The sequence below is a fragment of the Cololabis saira genome, chromosome 13, assembly GCF_033807715.1.
Source record: "Cololabis saira isolate AMF1-May2022 chromosome 13, fColSai1.1, whole genome shotgun sequence".
NCBI classification, from domain to species: Eukaryota; Metazoa; Chordata; class Actinopteri; order Beloniformes; family Belonidae; genus Cololabis; species Cololabis saira.
In genome coordinates this window covers 30,228,384-30,248,452 of record NC_084599.1, presented here as the reverse complement: position 1 = coordinate 30,248,452, position 20,069 = coordinate 30,228,384, and the positions used below count along the sequence as shown (strand labels likewise).

The window sequence follows — 20,069 nt, the reverse complement described above, 5'->3', positions numbered from 1 at the left end:
TTCAGGTGAAATACACCTTTACTGCTGTTCTCAGCACCAGTAAACTGGTTTACTGTAACATTATAACAATTCCGTTTGGTGCTTCAGGGCTCAATCACAATTATGAGCTCACTGAACCAACTTTTAAACAGATATTCACTTTCATGTCAATGCAGACCAGATTCAACATTAAGACTTTGACTATCATGCTGCATATGCAGCTCTCTTTATTAATACCTTTACAGTTAATCTGTGTTCACTTCATCTCTCCACCGCTTTACAATCAAAGTGACATTTCTAAATCTTGAGATAAAGAACCGAAATGAGATGTGAGTCAGTGGAAAATCTGCAGTTTTTTTTTTCTTTCCGTTTGTGTGCTCATGTTTCCCTGGTCTTGCGTTAACTTCGTTTACTGATTAATCTGTCATCCATCACTATCAACTCGCCTCCGCCCCGTAAATAGAGTCATCCCTGATGAATCATCCTGATTTTTAGCAATAGAAAGCACTCAATCAGTAAGGTTAAACACACTGATGTGGTTCTACAAGTTAACCAAACAAATCTGGATGTGTGCATGTGATTGTGCGCGAGTGCAGATGAGAGTGAAGTTAAAGATGGGCGGGGGGTAAGTTTTAGTTGGTCTGATGTAACTGAGCCAGTTTCATCACCTGAGGCATCAGGAGGATGAGCAGGAGGAAGGTGAGATGTGACGGAGACAGGAACGACATGAAGAGTGTAAAATGACTTAGACACACACATACGCTGGGTGTCAGCTTCCCTATGGCACCCTTTATGACTGTGAATTATGACCACAACTATGTGATCATTTACACTCGCTGCTGCAGATAGCCAGGGGCCACTATTCTCTGTTTGTACGGTTTTTGTGCTCATTTTAGGGTATGTGTGTGTGTCCGAAGATTATTAAGTCTTTTACATGCAAAAAACAAAGAAATGAGGGACTTCAGAAATGGTCATGCATATAATTTTATTAAACATGTATCAGATTTTTCATCAATTGAAGTATCCGGAACAGTGGTGACTAAATATTGGTTTTGAAAATCTGATGAGAAACTCAAAAAGTTCTGAAAGCAAGTACATCAAAATGTCAATTTCTCACATTTGTGTCCGTGAGACTGACGGGATTCGGCTCAGTTCAAAAGTCTTGACCAAAAAAATAAAAGAAATCTCAAATCTTGCTAATTTGTCAGTTTTACAAAAACTGATCTAAAACCTCCTGAAAATTCTGAAAGGTGAGTAAATAAATACGCCATTCAATCTTCCTAACAAGTTCACAAATACTGAATTGTGACAAGACGGAGACCTGTCATGTAGTCGACTAGGATTTAAAGGTCACGCTTCTTTTTTTAATGATGCAAAAAAATAGATATATAAAGTGAACTGAGACGTAAATAGATTCCCACATGAAAAGACTGTTGATCCATGATTTAAACAACAACAAAAAAACTGAGGTTAAGATACGTCTCCAGCATCCTTGATAGCAATTTACTTTTGAAGAGATTATGAAAAGACGCAGAAAACGTTCTACCAGTTTTCAATATGACAAAACATCTAAGGAAATGCTCACAGACCAGGAGTTATTCTATACTCATAATCTAAGTTTGAAACAGGGAAGAAGAAAAAAAGACCTCCACAAATATTTAACTGGGACAAATATTGTGTCCATCTTAGCACCTAGGAACAAATAAAATCATAAAGATCAAAACAGCTTGACATTTGTGCTTTTAGAGCCATTTTATTCCACAGCGATGTCTCAGTAAGGTATACAGACATTCTGAAATACATCATCAATGTGGATGTTGACATAGGAGATATCAAATCTTTAAATGAATAAATATAACATAGGAAAATGCACACAAGAGTGAGGTGAAATACAGAGGTTTAATAAAAGGTCAAAGAGTGGAATGTAATATAAACACTTAACAAACCAAAGCAGAACAATACTTAGGTACAGCAAAACAGATCCAGAAAATCAACAGGTTTGGTTCCAGGTTTTTCTTAGATCTTTTTTCAAAGAGCTGCCCAGATGACGCCCCCTTTTCACATCTCCTGATGTCGTTTCTGTTCACCTTGATTCACTTTAATCCAGTTCTCTTCACCTGGAAATGGTTTTCAGTCCTGGCATTAGACTCCAGATTACGTTTCGTGTGTGTGCACGTGTGTGAGTGTGATGTGAAGGCATCTTCTTCCTGTCTTCTGCTGGACTCATGCTGCACCACCAGCAACACCTGCAGGGAGTGACAGAAACAGTGTTGTTGAGAAACACATGCAACTCTTCCACCTCTTCATTTCCGTGTCGCGCGATGTGCAGTCAAATTTAAAACCTCACGTTTCCTGGAAATCTGCCTTTGAAGGAAAAAAAAAGGAAAAGCAGGTTTCCTCCTAAAAAATTTAGTCTTTTTAATTCTTGATTAAAAAAACTCTTTGCTGGAATTTTTAATTCCAAACGACTTACAATAAAACCTTACTAAGTGCAACAGACAGATGAAGTGTCTCTCTCTCTCTCTCTCTCTCTCTCTCTCTCTCTCTCTCTCTCTCTCTCTCTCTCTCTCTCTCTCTCTCTCTCTCTCTCTCTCTCTCTCTCTCTCTCCCACACACACAAAATAAATTCAATCATGTTTCTGTCGCTGCCTGGGGGAACACGCTGTGCAAACCTCACTATAGTGGAAAATCACCTTTTCCATGTTATTTTACACAGAAGCACCTATTGCGTGCCCACTTGCACACACACTCGCACACACACACACACACACACACACACACACACACACACACACACACACACACACACACACACACACACACACACACACACACACGAAGGCACAGTCTACCAAGAAAAAAAAAAAATGTTTTTAACTCTTTGTGGTGCAGATCTCTCACCGTCATGCTCGTCTCGGCCAGAACGGCGAGCAAGTGATGCGATTCTATTTAACCGTGAAAAATAAAATCTAGGCCTCAAAGAGATAATGTGACCTTTGTGACAGTAGAGGGTTCGGTGTTAGAAGGTGGCTTAGCAAGGGTTTCATTGACATGATACCAGACCTGAGTGCCAACGGGGGTTGCTAGAAAACTCTGACTCACAACATTTAGTGAGACCCGCCCCATCCAGTGTTACCAGATCCAGCTGATGGTTTCTAGCCACAATAGCTGAGCAAAACCTGCCAAAACATCCCAAATTATGAGAGCAATACTGTTGCCATTGTTGTATCATTAATACATTAATACACCCAAATAACATGTAAAGAAAATTCTACAAAATGTAACCAAAACAACTAACTGCCACATCTCACACCTTTTACAAAGTCATTCGATGACATCATGTAGGGGGCGCATCTTTACATTTGCTAACCAATAAATCTGTTCTATAAATGCAAAGTTTATAAGCGTATTTTAGAATAGCTTATCACAATGCACAGTGTGCAGAATTCTAACAGTGTTGGCGTGCATCTTCATTAGCAGAAGGTAAAACTGCCAACTGGATGTTCCCACGTCTTCCAGTCCCAGTAGGGAGAGGCGTTGTCATGTGAAGGGGGCCTGAGTGGTTGGGTGGCGAGGAAAGGAAGACGCTTGGAATGGGTAAACGTAATGTTGGTTCATTTCAGATAAGGGTTAAACAAATATTTACAAAAACTGCCAGTGTGGTCCCAAAAAAAAGAATTCCTACACACACTTTACCTGCAAAATAAAATGTGTACCCATCTGCCCTTCCTGGCAAAACTGGCCCCGTAATCCGTTGAAACGGCCACACAGAAGCATCTTTCCTCTTCATAGAGAAAAAGAAAGAGGCTACATGAAGGTTATGATAAAATATTATTTGAGATTTCTGGTACCACCTTGCTTGCTTTGATGTTTGCTGGCTGATGTTAAAACAAATATTTTAGGTTGTGGAAACATGGCAAGCTTTCTGGAGACTAAATAGGTGATGATAACACAGGAAGTAGTAGTAAAGTCTACTTTATTCCTACGTAAACTTGATTTTTTTCTTTGTGTTCAACTAATGCAACAAAAGATAAGAAATTTATCTCTCTTTCTCTCGTATTTTATCTATGCTATGGTTTTACAGCATCTAAGTCCAGCAGTATTTGTGATTGCCCAATGTATGTTGCTTTATATTGATTGTTTGGTTTGTTTCTGTACTGTCCTGTTGCATATGTTATCTGTACATGCACTGATGCTGATGCTTTTCCACAAATGAAGTTCCTAACGGATAAATAAAGTTATTTATTAATATTAATATTATTAATAAGATGGAACTGTTATTGTGATGCCAACAAAATACAGTTTTGTCTCGTCATTAGATTTGTTGACAGCAAACAAGCAATAAAACATAGCCATACATGTCACAGTACTTTAAAAAGCAAGTTCGGGTCAGTATAATTTCTACATCATGGGCTGTCTAGAAAAAGTACTTCAAAAGGCTTTTAAAGCATGTACACGAGTACTACACAAGCTTACTTTGTTGGACAAATGTCCTCCGGTGTGATGGATCACTAGACCGAGGAGACGGGAGCCAGAAGTGTTTGTGGACCGTGATGTCACCAACATTTCAGAGGCCAGTGGTGTAAAGTGTCAGATAGGAGAGAAAATAATGTGTTGGGCATCCCGTCAAATTGCTCCGGCTTAAACAGCCTCTCTCCAGAGTGTATTTAGGAAATTAAAGGCCAGGGATTTTTTTTCATAATTGTCTAGTTTATCATTTTATTACAGCTAGCTTTCCTCTGATAGGGTCCCTTTATGATTTATCAAATACAATTACTGCGTGACTTATTTCAGGAGCCTCTTCATTGCTGAGGACCATTAACGTGTGTGTGTTTGTGTGTGTGTGTGTGCGCGCGCATGTGTGTGTGTGTGTGTGTGTGTGTGTGTGTGTGTGTGTGTGTCAGCTCTGATGTATTTAAATAGAATTATTTAATTGGAAAACAGGAAGGGAAGCTGGAAAATTTAAATTGTCTTAGTGGATTTATACCTTCATCCCCCTACTTTTATTTCCTATCCCATCCCATTCTCTCTCTCTCTCTCTCTCTCTCTCTCTCTCTCTGTGTTGCCTCTCAGTAAATATTAAAGAAAGGTTCTGTCTTAAGTAAAATATGCAGATTTGTGTTACAAAATATATTGTTCCTTGCTACAGGAGAGTGGGAGGGGGTGACGGTAAGAAAATCAGGAAGTAAAAAGGAAGATAGGAAGACATGAACTCCATTGCTTCCTCCTCTGGCTGATGAAGTGTCAGCGACATTTTGGTCCAAGTGGCTGATTAAATATTTCCGACAACAGCAGCTAAAATAGAGCAACATTCATCAGTCATTGTCATATAATGTTCATTTTCTGTAGCATGTTGATAGTAATCGATAAGCAAAGAGGTGTTACGTTAAAGTTTTTTGCAATCAAAAAGGTACTCATGATCATCTGAAATATTAGTGGTGGGACCTATGCTTATTCTTCATGCCTACTTTTCTGTCTCATAATGAAACTGAAAATGTTTCATTCTTTTTGGTGAATGTTTTATTTTGTTACAGTACAGCCATGATAAAATGTTGTCAAACATGTCAAACTAAGTAAATACGTCAAACTAAGTAAATATGCAGAAACATGTTTGAGAAACTAAGTACACCCCTAATGCTCCATGGGAATTCATGTACGTAAAGTGAGCATCAGCATGCGTGATCACCTCTAGATATGCAGGTTTTTGGTGATTTGGAGCATTCAGGTGCACAATGCTAAGGAGGAAAGACATAATCAAAAGATCTGGAGAAGAGATTTTTGTTACCCTTTAGTCTATGAAGGCACTATATTAAAGAACATCTCTAAGCGGTTTGGGGCATGAAGATTATTCACGTGTGTATAATTGTTAGAAATAAATGTTACACTTCTTAGGAGTGGATGTCCCAGGAGCTTGCAAAACAAAAGAAAATTGTTCCTTGGTGTTCTTTTGTCTGACTTTCTGTCCAACTTATGACGTTGCTGTTGCATAAAATAGCTTCTGTCCAAAATCGATTTTCCAAGTAGTTCTAGTGCATTAGGAATAGTTTCACAGGTTTTAAAAGTTCAATTCTTCACCCAAACTTTGTCTCATCTGAACAAAAAACATCTCCTCCAAGGCTTTTTCTTTGTCCCTGGGATCAGCTGAAAACTTGACAAATGACAGCCTCTGTTTGTTTTTGTTTGCAGTTATTGTCAAAGTAGATTCTGCTTGCAAGAACTTCTCCTCACATACATCTGTTTGAACAGATATTCAAATCACCTTGTGTAAACTAGATGAAAGCCTTCATTCATGCTGAAGTGACAAATCGATTTTTTTTTCCATTGCTGTGAGTCATACCTAATGTTTTCACTGCTATGTGGACAGAATTTAGATTTTCTCATTTTAAACTGTCAGTTCATGTAATGCTATACGGGGTATATATATATATATATATATATATATATATATATATATATATATATATATATATATATATATATATATATATATATATATATATATATTTCGGATTCATGGACATGTGACAAATGAAAGCATGTGTGCCAGACTTTCTCCCTATGTGAATGCTCTGATTGGTGTGTGACAGAGATGCATTGCCTCAGCATAACAACGGGACTATGGACAAAATAGGTCAGTGGTGAGGTGTCATCAGTAATGTAGGTATGTAGGTGCCGCCACTTCCAAGCTGCCTCAATCAAATCTCCTGCTTGAATACAAACAAATTTGAGGTTTTCTGTTTCTGATGCTAATTACACACGCCAAAAGATGTCTGTAACATTTCAGAAGGTTGTCATGTTCACATGCAACATGTTTGTAGTTATGAATGTGAACTGTCAAATCTGATCCTTCACAAATCCGGCTTGTGTTGCAGTTGGATAATGTGGCTGTTAGCGTGAATAGCATGAGAGACATTCCTGTCTTGTAGAGATGGATTTTCTTCTTGCTCAGTTGTGCATTGAATTTATTGAACTTTTACACTTGACTACATGTTGATCAATCTACTATGTGCTTTCAGACACACCCCAGAGTCCTGTTGGCAGAGAGAAACTACCAGCTGCCTTAAAAGGATACTGTAACAGGCCTCGACAAGCTGAACGACACATTTCTAACTTTCCAACCTCTTTATTGATCATCTAGAGCTGGGCGAGTATTTTATGCCTTTTCTGAGACTTTTATGAAATGCTGATTATAGAAAAACCTCCAATTTGCAAGAACTTCTTCAACTTTTTATGAAGTTGTTGAGGCATTTTGTAAAAAATAGATCAAAGCAGTTAATGAAATTCATCTCATACATTAAAGTGTCTACATTTTTGACCCGGTACCATGCCTCCATCTTCCCTCACAGTGTTTTTTTCCCTCCATTATCATATTTTGTAACTCATCTGGAGTTCGCACATTATATTTTTCTGCTGAACAAACAGCTGCGATCCTAAACACTTTACTTTGTTTTCCTGGTAAAGAAGGACTCGGTAGAAACCCCCGCACATCTTTATCGGCCCAAAAACAAAACTCCTCTCTGCGCCTGACACTTTTCCAACCCCACCAGACCCCCTCGTTTCCCCAGCACCACCCGCCTTTGGTTGCCTGTCCAACTCAGTGGGACCCTGCTCTCTTTTTCTCTCTCCTCCTCTGTCCCACTGCCTCTCTCGCCCCCTCCCTCGGGGCAGAAGTAAACCACGCCTTGAGGCCCTGCTCCCATTGTGTGCCCTCTGCTACTTCTGTTTGGGCCCTTTGTGTGCCGCTAATCAGCCGTGGGGCCATGCTCAGTTCTGAGTGTGTGTCTGCGAGTGTGTGTGCGTGTGTATGTGTGTGTGTGTGTGCGTGTCCCTTGCCCTCATTACGTAGCCACACTGGGAGGCCAGCATGGGAAGTTTCTGCTACACTATACACCTCCCTCCATCTCTCCATCCCCCCAATTCTCCCCTTCCCTCCCACTTGCTGTCCATCACTCACTTCCTCCCCCTCTCATCTCGCTACCCTGGGACTTAAAGAAACCCTGGCCACACTTTTTAGTAGAATTGCACCTTTTTGTCCGAAATTATAAAGCCATGCTACAACTAAGAAAAAAAAGAAAATTACTCTGTTAAGAAGTTGTCACGGAAACAAAGTCATAGTTTCATTTTTGGTTCTCAAATGAACTAAATTTGTCATGGGAATATTCAATGGAATTTAAAAAGTTTACTAAAAATAATGTATTGAGAACAAAGCAGTAAAGAAGGAAATGACCTAAAATACTGTAGTTCTTTGCTAAAAAAATAAATTCTTACTTCCTTAAAGACACACTTCTCAGGATGCTAAGACACACTTTAAATGTTATTACACATTAATATGTTTTTTTATGTTGTTTGATCACTAGCACACACATACAAACATTAGCTGTCAATGCGATTATATATATAAATATATATATATATATATATATATATATATATATATATATATATATATATATATATATATATATATATATATATATATATATATATATATATATATATATATATATATATGTATAGCCAACAAGTCTGATCATCTAACTTTTCGCAAATAATTCAATCACATACTATATATTGTAAGTAAACTGTATGTTACAGTTAATGCTTTATCTGCAAATGTCAGTTTAAAAAAAGAAGGTTTTAATTTTAATTGTAATTTTTCTGCAGTCCCAAAACTTAATATTGATTTTATCAGATTTTTATCTATTGTTCTTATTTCTTTCCTTTTGGTTTAAATTTAAATTTTAAATGCTTTTTATTCATGTTTTATTGTCTTTGTAAAGCACTTTGAATCACCTTGTTGTTGAATTGTGCTATAGAAATAAACTTGCCTTGCAATAGCATTTTACTGAGTATAACTTATTAATCCCTTTAAACAATGAATGGTGGGCAGAATAAAGAAGAAACTGTAAATAAAAAACAGAGCAAGAATGAATGATTTGATGGAGTTATTGTTGGGGTAAAAGGGTCAGATGAGTGTACTCCTCTTAATGCAAGCAAGTATTGTTTTAAGTTATTGTTATTTATATATGTTCAATGTACATTCTATTAACTTCATATATAGATTTAATTTTGATGCGCATGTCTCCCATGCTGCAGTTCAAATTTGATCTTTTTTGGTAGAATTAAGTTGAATCTCAAAAGGAAAATGTGCTCAACCTCACATTTAGTTACTTTAGTTAGTCCAAGAAAATGACTGCATATGAGTCCAAACAACAAACTTTGAATTATTAATTATCTTTACAGAAATTGAAAAGGAATGAAAACTGTCTTTTAAATAACTGAATCTATGTAACTATCACTGAGTAAATTGTCCAATGCTGTTTCTTGCTCCCCTCCATCACCTCCTTTTACTCCTATGTTCCCCTCCTACTCCTCCTTTGCTTCACCTCTACCTCATTTGTCTGTCCCTTCTCTTCACTGTCTCTCTCTCCATTTCCCCTCGTCGTCTTCCTCCATCACAACCATGATGCATCACCTGTCCGTGAGCATGTATGTCTGTCTTGACAGCCAATGAGTTTAAGCCACTGGAGCTCTTTGACTCGAGGGCAAGCGTTGTCTGTTCATAGCTCATCTACGCACTCAACAGACACACCTTCTCGCTCTCTCCCCAGTCAACCGCTATGCTGCTATCTCGGATTTCAACGAGAGACTGAGAACATCTCTCCACCTCTGTCAGTCTCCTCTACTTCACCTGAGTTATCGCACACTGTTCGGCGTTCCTCAATCCTCCTTTACAACAACTTGGCTCTAGGTCACCAGCTATGTCGGCTTACTGACCCAGAGAAAAGTAAGAGCATATAATGAGGCTGTGTGCCTGCTTCCATTTCCTCTTTCAAAGACAGGTTTAGGGAGGTTTAAGGACCACTTCTAAGAACATATTAACAGCAGAAAAACTGCTACAGAAACTGGTGTAATTTTAAGTTTTGTTTAAATATATTGGTAGTGATAGATTTAGAATGCATTTGTTGTGGAAATAAAGACTAATAGACTGTGACATTTGATGTAGTTTTGAACTTTCAGCCAGAAACAAGCAGAGGTTTTCTGCTGGAAATGTCCATTGTTTTTGAAAAACTTCCATCCATCTTGGTCCCTTATCCTTGATGGAGCCTCCAGATGTCCTACCTACCTACCTGGAGGACAATTCTGTTGCAACTCAAGAAATGTTGAGCAAAATTACCATTCAACTTAAATTGTCCCTGTGATTGAACTCCTTAAATCAAAGAAACACTTTAGTCCATGAAATATATCTCAACATTCAAATAAGCGAATAAAAACAACATAAAACAAACTTATTGAATGTACACAACAAATCAGAGCAGCGGTACTGATACTTCACCACAGGGGGACACGGCTATAGGCCCTGAAGCACATTTAGGTCATTATCTCTACAGGAGACCAACTACCGTCTGAGCGTCCCAAGATGTTTACCTGTACTTCAAAGAGAAGCAAGAATGTGATTTTGTATTTAGTCATTTAGCATCGTAAGTATAAAACACTCAAAAGGATGAAAAACATAATTACCAAAGAGTGCAGTTTCTATAGGGACTATGCTTCCTAAAAAGGTCGTTGAATTTAAATCGTGATCATGCAAAGTTCTTAAGAAAAGAAACCACAACATATAATTCAATTTTCTGAGCTTGGTGCAGAGGGTAATATACAGCTGTGTGTGTGTGTGTGTGTGTGTGTGTGTGTGTGTGTGTGTGTGTGTGTGTGTGTGTGTGTGTGTGTGTGTGCGTGTGTGTGTGTGTGTGTGTGTGTGTGTGTGTGTGTGTGTGTGTGATTAAGAGCAAGTGAGTAAGCCAGACGTAGATGGTAATTAGTAGTGATTCATGGCTTCCCTGACCATAATCCTCCTAAAAAAACTACACTCATACAGGTGTTCATGAAATCCAATTCTCCACAGCAGACAAAGAGAGAAAGGCCTAAATTGGGCTAAATTATTAGCATTAGTAGTGTCAAATAACCGTAAGTCATTCCAAAAGCTTGACTCTTATTTCTCAGCTATTTTTTTAGGTAGATCAGCTGGTATGCTCCTCTTTGAGTCGCCACCTTATCGTGGTGGAGGGGTTTGCGTGCTCCAAAACTCGCAGGAGCTCAGGTGTCTGGGGATTTATGCCCCTGGTAGGGTCACCCAAGACAAACAGGTCCGAGGTGAGGAGCCAGACAAAGCGTGGCTCAAAAAACCCCACATGAAGAAAAAGACAAAGGAACATAATTTTCCCTTGCGATAATAGGCTGCAGAAGCTGACTCTCTGGACCTGGAATGTCACCTCTCTAGTGGGGAAGGAGCCTGAGCTGGTGCATGAGGGTGGTAAGTTTCGGCTAGATATAGTCGGACTCACCTCAATGCAGGGCTCGGGCTGCAGAACCGATATCCTTGAGAGGTGTTGGACTCGGTGGTGAAAGGTGAGAGGCGATGTGCAGGGGTGGGCCTACTTATTGCCCCCTGGTTCAGTGCCTGTACATTGGGGTTCACACCAGTGGACAACAGGGTAGCTTCCTTTCACCTTTGGATGAGGGGATGGGTCCTGACTGTTGTTTGGGCTTATGCACCAAACATGCGGAGTGGGGGACTGGTTTGGAGGCCTCAGAATTGGGTCTCTGCTTTTTCCAGATAATGTGGATCTGTTGGCTTTGTAAGGCCAAGACCTTCAACTTGGCAGGGATGAGAATCAGCACCTGCAAATCCGAGACCATGGTCCCTTGTTCGGAAAAGGGTGGAGTGCCCTCTCAGGGGCGGGAATCAGATACTGCCCCAAGTGCAGGAGTTCAAGTATCTCTGGGTCTTGTTTGTAAGCGAGGGAAGAATGGAGTGGGAGGTCAGTAGGCAGATCGGTGCTGCGTCTAAAGTGACGCAGGCTCTGCAAAAGCCTGTTGTGGTGAGCCGAAAGGTGAAACTCTCAATTTACCAGTCGGTCTTCATTTCCACCCTCACCTATGGTCATGAGCTATGGGGAGTGACTGCAAGAACCAGGTCGAAATAACCTTCTTCTGCAGGGTGCCCGGGCTCTCCCCTAGAGACAGGGTGAGAAGCGGTCATCTGGGAGGGTCTCAGAGTAGGGCCGCTGCTCCTCCATATTGCAAGGAGCCAGATGAGGTGGCTCGGGCATCTGGTGAGGATGCCTCCTGGACACCTCCTTGGCCAGGGCTTCTGGGCATGTCCCACTGGGAGGAGACCCTGGGGAAAACCCAGGACACGCTGGAGGGACTATGTTGCTCGGCTGACCTGGAAACGCTCTGGGATCCCCCCTGATATGCTGGAGAAAGTGGTTGGAGAGAGGGAAGTCTGAGTTTCCCTGCTTAGGCTACTGCCCCTGCAACCCAACCTTGGTTAAGCGGAAAAAATTGATGGATGGATGGATGGATGGATGGACAAACGGACACTGCTGTGTTTGAGAGTATTATTATTTAGCAGATGCAAGATTTATGCTTTTATGGAGTTTATGCTTCCATGTTCTTGTGACTCAGAAGAGGTTTTCACATAGTGAACCTTTTTTTCTGAATATCTTTGAGATTTGTATGATCTGAACTTGGAGTGAAAGTCCTGGGAAAGTGTCTTGAATAGCCTCCAATTAATCTTTATCACTGGAAATGATAAACTTCAACGTTTCTGCAAATGGTTTCCTAAACAATTCCAAATTGATGTGCCGCAACAATGACTTCTCTGTGGCCGCTGCGTATGTCTTTCCAGCTTTGGCATTAATTGTAAATCTATACCTGGATACTCAGCACCAGCAAACTCCCAAAACATCTGCTTATATAGAGGTCTGCACACCTGCTGATGGTCAGTTCATCAACTGCTGATGATTTGCAGCACCTGGTTGCAACTTACCCTCTGAAATCTTATGGAAGCAATTATATGGCATCGCCCACATGATTTCCCACATATGCTGTTGTTCATCTAATCTAACTATCATCAGATAACTTGTGTTTTTTAACACACACACACACACACACACACACACACACACACACACACACACACACACACACACACACACACACACACACACACACACACACACACACACACACACACACACACACACACACACACAAAGATTAGACGAGTGGGTTCTAACTTCGCAGATAACTATTCAGTTAACAAAAAACTTCAGTGTGCAACATCAAAAAGGACATTTTTCAAAAGCTGTGTATTTGTGCAGCTCATGCTCTTAGGACAAGTAAGTTGAGTACTTATGATGCACTTTAGCTCAGTGCATGCATATTTATCTCTTTAAGACTGCCTCTGCTATGTCTATTGTGTTTTTGTGTATCAGTTTTAATATCTAAGTCCAGATATTGTCTGCAGTAATTCCAGCATGTGTCACTGTGGTATTGTGTAGATCTCGTAGTCTGATCCTCTGAATGATTGCAGGCAACCACAGAGCTCTGAATGGCTTTGTATTGGCAGTGTATTCAGATCAGATCAGCACACCACCCCATGAGAATTTCTATTAGTTTAATTTACAACTGTTTGTAACTGAAGATCTCTTTAGAATCTGGATGAAATTGAAAAGAACTCTGTTTGACCGAGAAACGCTTTGGAAACAGATTTAAAAACATTTTAATCAACTATTTTGTTTAATCAGAGGTCATACTTTTTCTAAATCTTAAGAATCGGGAAGAATCTGGGTCTGGTTTCATTGAATGAGCAAGATGACCCAGCAGTTTCTGACCACATTGATATAAAGTCGAAGATATAAAGTACTGATATAAAACTTCCTGTCCCGCGGGAAACACAAGTCCTTCAGATGATTAATGAAGACTAAAAACAAAATAATAATAATTAACAAAAATGAAAAAAAAAGGATTTTTTAAAATGTCATAACAACAGATTTGCTATCTGTTCTGTCTTAAACACATGCAAAATGGGACAAACCAGGAGATGAGACAATGAACAAAGACAGTAACTTTTCACTTTGGCAATTGCTCAAGTTTGCTTTAGTGCTGTGGACAAACACAGGGATTTGAACATCCTGTTGGTCCCCAGGATTTTAAATGCATTTTCAAACATGTTGGATGAACTTTGTCACATGTACTCTATGTATGTACTAGGGTTGTCTGGTTCTTGTTAAGTTGTGTCAAACTTGAAAGATCCCTGAAATGTAGCATGAAATTAACATGAATCTATCAAGTGTACTTTTTTTTACTCTGAAGGTGCAACTGGCATCATAGGAACCACAGTAAAAGGCTGTAACTAACACTGTAACATCAATAGCTGCTTTCAAACAGTCTGTTAAGAGCAGGGACTGTTGCAGCTGTATTGCACTTTGGTGTGTACCACCACAGATCCCCTGGTATTTTACAGAAGCTTTCCGAAATTTAGCAGGCTTTATTTTTTTGACGTGTGCTACATCAATCTGCAAAGAGACAAGCTAGGCAAGAAATTCTGACGGAGGAATGGGAGAAGAAAGATTTTCAGAACGAAACAGTCACATCACCACATCCACAAAACAATTAACAGCAGATAATTAATTGGTCAAAGGATTTTTTATTTATTTTTTGGTGAGGCTCAACGGATAAAACAAAATCCTTTTTGAAGAATGATACCAGAAAAATACAAGGGCTGGATATTATTGCTTCAGGAAATTTCTATATCCGCCTTATTCCTTTGAGGAGCATGAGGGGGTGGAGCATATTCAAGCTGTCGTCAGGTGAGAAAAGAGGTTCCCCCTGGACAGGTAGACAATCACAGAACCAAGGGATGGACAAAACATAAGGCTAACTGTTGAATTACACTTACTGTCAATGGAATTGCTGCATTTGCAGAGAAATAGAAATCAGATGTTGATGGAGGAGGTGGACTAGCAGAGTTACAAACAAGAAAATAGCATATGGCCACGCAATAGTGTTTACGACAGTGGCGCTATGAGCGATACTGATGCGATTGCACTGATGGCAATTTTTGTTGACTGGGTTTGCAGCAAAGGGTAGTAAGTAACAATATGTCGAATTTAGTAAAAATTAAACCTGAGAGGAAGTAGAACATTGTAGAAGATATATTTATGATATTTTAACACCTTCATGTCTGTATATCCCCTGTCACATTATAAAAAAGTCTATATATAAAAAGTCTATGTCTGAGGCTGGAGGGGTGAGGCGGTTGAGTTCCACATCATGCAAGTCAGCCAACACAGTAAAGTCTGTCCTTTGATGGACTTCACATATGAACAAGAAAACGTGCATCATGCTGCGTGATCAAATTGCATACATAAAAAAAGGGTTTCCTTTGCCATCCTCGGCACTTACACACCATATATACTGTATGCAGACAGTTAAAAAAAATCCATCTTTGATCCCCAATTCCAGAAAATCAAGAAAAAACAGAGTGCAAGGATATGCAAATCTCTCCTGTATAGTTAATTCACAATAAAACACATAAAACATACCCAACATTGAATATAAGAAAATGTTCCAGTTATTGTTGAATGTGATACCAGTGAGACATCTAAAACATGTCTGGGACAGAGTAAAGCTTCTGACAGGTGGCATAAGTAAACATTGTTTATCTTCTACCAGCATGTGGGACAGAAACATTATTTCGGTTCTTGTGTTTTTGGTTTCCCATCATTTAAGTGTTTATTTGTTTAAACACTCTGGTGTCACTGTTACACTTCCAGCATGGGGGCAATAGTCTGGCTTAACATGCTGTTCAAGACTGAAGAGAGTTTTCAGAGTGATGAAGGTGGGAAAAAGAAGGAACGCTCATTTCATCCCCTCCTAACTTGTAATGGAGGTTTGATTAGCAAGCATGTAATGTACTTTACCTCCACGGCTGGAGACAGAGGAGGGGGAGATGGGGTGGAGGGAAGGGGGGGGGGGGGGGGGGGGTAGCAAAGGGATGGAGGCAGAAGTATAGCAGGAAGGAGGAGTGTATATAGGCTGCCCTCTCAGTAGGTGCCCTCATCTCCCCAGCCTCCCTCCCCCTCCCACACTTTATTTCTTCACTACTTCAGAACAGGACAGAAGTCCCCCCGCCCCCCCCCTGACCTCCAATCACACACACACACACACAGACACACACAACAACCTAACATCACTTCTCCTGCCTATGCACACACACAGTCCCTCTCCCCATCGCCCACCATCCTCTCCTCCTATAGCTGCACCATGCTGTGTAAGTGCTGGGTGTGGGTGGGGTAGGAAGAGGTTGGAGGTCACAAGCAGGAAGAGTTTGGGGGGGGGGGGGGTTGTCTCCTGCCATCCTCACTAACAAGCTCTATGTCTGCATGCAGGAAGTTGTTTGTGCACAGACACAATGCAAGTTTGTTTGAATCCAGCAGGGAAAAGTCGGCCGTGTTGACACTCAGCTGGTTTTAGGGTTAAAGGCTAAAGAAAATGTTGAGGCAGCTTCCACCAGCGGCCTGTGTTTACTGGCATGGAGCTAACTGAAAGCCGGAGCCATCAGAAAAGGTGTAAACACGCGCATATATCTGCACACCGACCTAATTAACAACATGCCATGAAGAATTACAAAGTTGAAATATGTGTAAAAGCTAAAGCACAACTTGCAACATATGTTTTCTAAAACATAACTTTATATAACTGAGCAACAAATACATTTTTCCTAAGCGTCCTACCGTGGACAAATATAAGAAAGTTTGATCCCTGTAGTACGATTTACTGAGTTACAGCACCAACTTTTATATCATTTTTAACATGAGATAATCCATAAATGAAACTCAGTGAAATCCTTTCTGTCAAAGAAACAAAAAAAAAACAAGCTTTAATACTATTTAGAGTCCTTTGAAGTTTGAAACGTCCCCGATAATCTCCAAAAAGTCAGGCCTGTTCCTTTGATTTTACTGAAAATATAGATTAATCTTCTTTGCGGATCTGATTTAATAAAAGAACAATACACCCAAACACGGAGCTCGTCCCCATCCCTCTGTGCCTCCCATCACAACCAGATCAGCGTTTCTCTCTCCCCCTCTGTCTCGCTGTGCTGTCGGCTCAGGGTGTGAGCAGAACGACATTAATGTGTGGAGACACCTGACAAGCCCACTGGCCTTTGGGGCTCAGCCTAATCACTCTAGACCCGAACCCATCGGGAATTAAACCTGCAAAACCAAACAGTCACTGTGGGAGCTGACTGGCATCTGCTGGAGCCACTCCATCGGCTGCCGGGGGAGAGCGCGTTACGGACGGCGTGACAGCGAACATGTGTTCTTTGAAGGGAACAAAAAGAAAACAAAATTTATATCCAAACTTACGGTCCAAGCCATCTGTCCCTTTACGTGAGTCAATGCAAGAGTTGGACTGTTAAAAGGACTAAGAAGTCAAGCTTGAATCCTAAACCAGCCAACATTTTTCTCATGAAATCATCTAAGAGAATTGTATATTTGTGTGTCGGTGAAGACACTGTCACATGAAATGCTGCTGTTTGACAACATAAAGGAGATTTTACAGCAAGAGGCCACTAGTCGGTCTGAAAGTGCCACTATGGGCTGTTTGAACCAACATTAAAGCTCCTTTCCACCATTCAGAGTACAGTATTGTGTTAACTTTAAAATTAATGGGGATTTTCCGGTGTTTAAAGTACAGTAGCTTGTTAACGTCGGTATCTGCTAAGCCACACAAGGCCCCTCTCCACGCTCTCTCTCTCCAGATGCCCTCATTAATTTTAGATTGGCTCTAAATGAGTCTCCTTCATCGCGCTCGAGGTTTTCTAAATTAGATTCATTTATATTTAAATTGTGAAACAGGGGTGGTTAATGAGAGAATCGCTATTTTTGGGGTTATTTCAGATGGGCTGATAGTTCGGCAGCTCCGTGTTGTGTGAACTAAAACCATCAGAGGAGGCTGACAGGATTTGAGGACTACTGTATTCATTTGATTTAGTTTTTTTTTTTTTTTGGTTTGTTAGCTTTTGTTATTAGAAATCATTTGAGCCGCAGCTTTGGTAAGTACAACCAAAGCTTGTTTGTTTCCTTTGTTAACACCCAATTTAACGCTCTTAAAACTAATGTGTCACTTTCAACACATCTGTGTAGTTTTCAGCACCACATGTGCTAAAAACACATTAAAAGACACGCGCGTTGACCTAACAGGTGCCTCAATCAACACATGATGCCCAAAGCAAAGCAGTGGGGCACCGCTCAACTGCTAAAGCGGCAGGGCTGCAAATGCCCCATCTGTGGAGGAAAAAAAAAAGAATATAAGGTGGGACAACAGAGCTTCTTCCCCCGCCCCCATGAGCCCATCCATCCCGCTCATAAAAAAGCCAAATCACACAGTGCTTTACAGCTGTACGTCTCCTTACAAGGCTTCTTACAGTTCTCGGCGTCCTATAGCAACCCCCAGCTTCTCCCCGCCAGGAATTTGACTGTTAGGAATCTAAGTGCCAGGCGTTTAAAACCTGAGGAATGCTATTGTTCTGGTCACAGCTGCACTAGCACTGGCCTGGCTACCGCTGCCACTGTGTGAGTGGGGAGGGAGGGAGGGAAGGGAAGGGGAAGGGGAAGGGGAGAGGGGAGAGGGGATGGGGGGTGACGGGGAAGGAGGAGGAAGGAGGGCGGGAGCAATCGAAGGTGTGAAAAAGGCAACTTTTACGTGTTTCCAGTGCTCTGTGGTCTCACGACAAAGCAACACATAGTTGACAGCAAGTTGACACATTCCTCAGGCCGGGACGTTTGCAGAGCTCGTTCCACCTACCCTTCCTTTAATATGCCCTTTCCTGTTCCGTCTTATCCCACCGTCATATATCCCACTTTATCTATATTTCTCTCTCACTTAAGAGCTAGATGAATGCACAACACACACATGCCCAGAACTGCCAAACGCACCAAGGTGGTGTACAGTATGTAGGGTTGCCACCCGTCCCGTAAAATACGGAATTGTCCTTTATTTGAGAAAAAAATGTTGCGTCCCGTATTGAACTAATACGGGACACGATTTGTACCGTATTTTCATTAACTTTTACACCATATTCTAGTTGAATTATTGAAATAAATGAACCTTTACCCCATATTCTAGTTGAATTATTGAAATAAATTAACTTTTACACCATATTCTAGTTGAATTATTGAAATAAATTAACTTTTACACCATATTCTAGTTGAATTATTGAAATAAATTAACTTTTACACCATATTCTAGTTGAATTATTGAAATAAATTAACTTTTACACCATATTCTAGTTGAATTATTGAAACAAATGAACTTTTACACCATATTCTAGTTGAATTATTGAAACAAATGAACTTTTACACCATATTCTAGTTGAATTATTGAAATAAATTAACTTTTACACCATATTCTAGTTGAATTATTGAAATAAATTAACTTTTACACTATATTCTTCACCTGTAGGCTATATTATACATCTGGGCTGATGTGGACATACGTAGCATAGGAGGATATTTCAGTTGCTAGTATGGTTGTCTGTCTGTACAGTCATGCAAGTTCAATGCTATTAAAGCACTTTAAACTTTAAATCAAAGCATTTTGTTTTTTCATATAAAATAAACACATTTTTATTCAATTTAGAAGTTTTGGGGCTTTTTTTTTGGCTCCTGTGCTGCTGAAATCAGGGCGTCCCTTATTTCTATTTCTGAAAGGTGGCAACCCTAACAGTATGTGTACAGAGATGACGTAGAGGATTAACTGTACTATAGCTGGAGGAAATAATCATTAACACCTCTAACGTGAGTTATAACATGAGTTTTTAGAAAACAATGAGGACTTATCTCTTGTGATTTTTTATATTTTGGACTCTTGCAGAGTCCACTCCACTGGCTGATCAAGGAAGCCAATAGGCCATCCATCTACATTTAATTCAAAAAGTACAGAAAACATGTGTGGTTTTCCTTCTGCACTCCTGCACTCTGTCCTGAACTTCCAGCTGAACTCTCTGACTTTTCTTCATCACACAAAAGATCTGATCCTAGTAACTGTCCTGCAGTTGTAAATGTTAATGAGTTGTTCCTACATACTGTAAATAAAGTGGAAGCAAATGGTTCATTCAGACTGGCGCTAAATTTAGAAATCAATTACTTGATCATAAACTGAAACCATTGGTTATGTCATGTTTTGTTAAAGATTCATTCTTGAACTGTCTAAAAAAGTATGATCATGAAAAACAAAAA

The 20,069-nt window shown here is 40.1% G+C and overlaps 1 long non-coding RNA gene across 2 annotated transcripts in view; it reads right to left on the bottom strand.

The window, feature by feature from the left end:
• Window positions 1-959: 959 nt before the first annotated feature.
• LOC133457853 (uncharacterized) overlaps window positions 960-20,069 on the bottom strand; it is a 94,497-nt gene continuing 75,387 nt past the window's right edge. For both annotated transcript variants that reach the window (XR_009783908.1, XR_009783907.1), the window contains one exon: window positions 960-2,225. This is a non-coding gene — a long non-coding RNA (uncharacterized LOC133457853). The remainder of the gene's footprint in view (window positions 2,226-20,069) is intronic.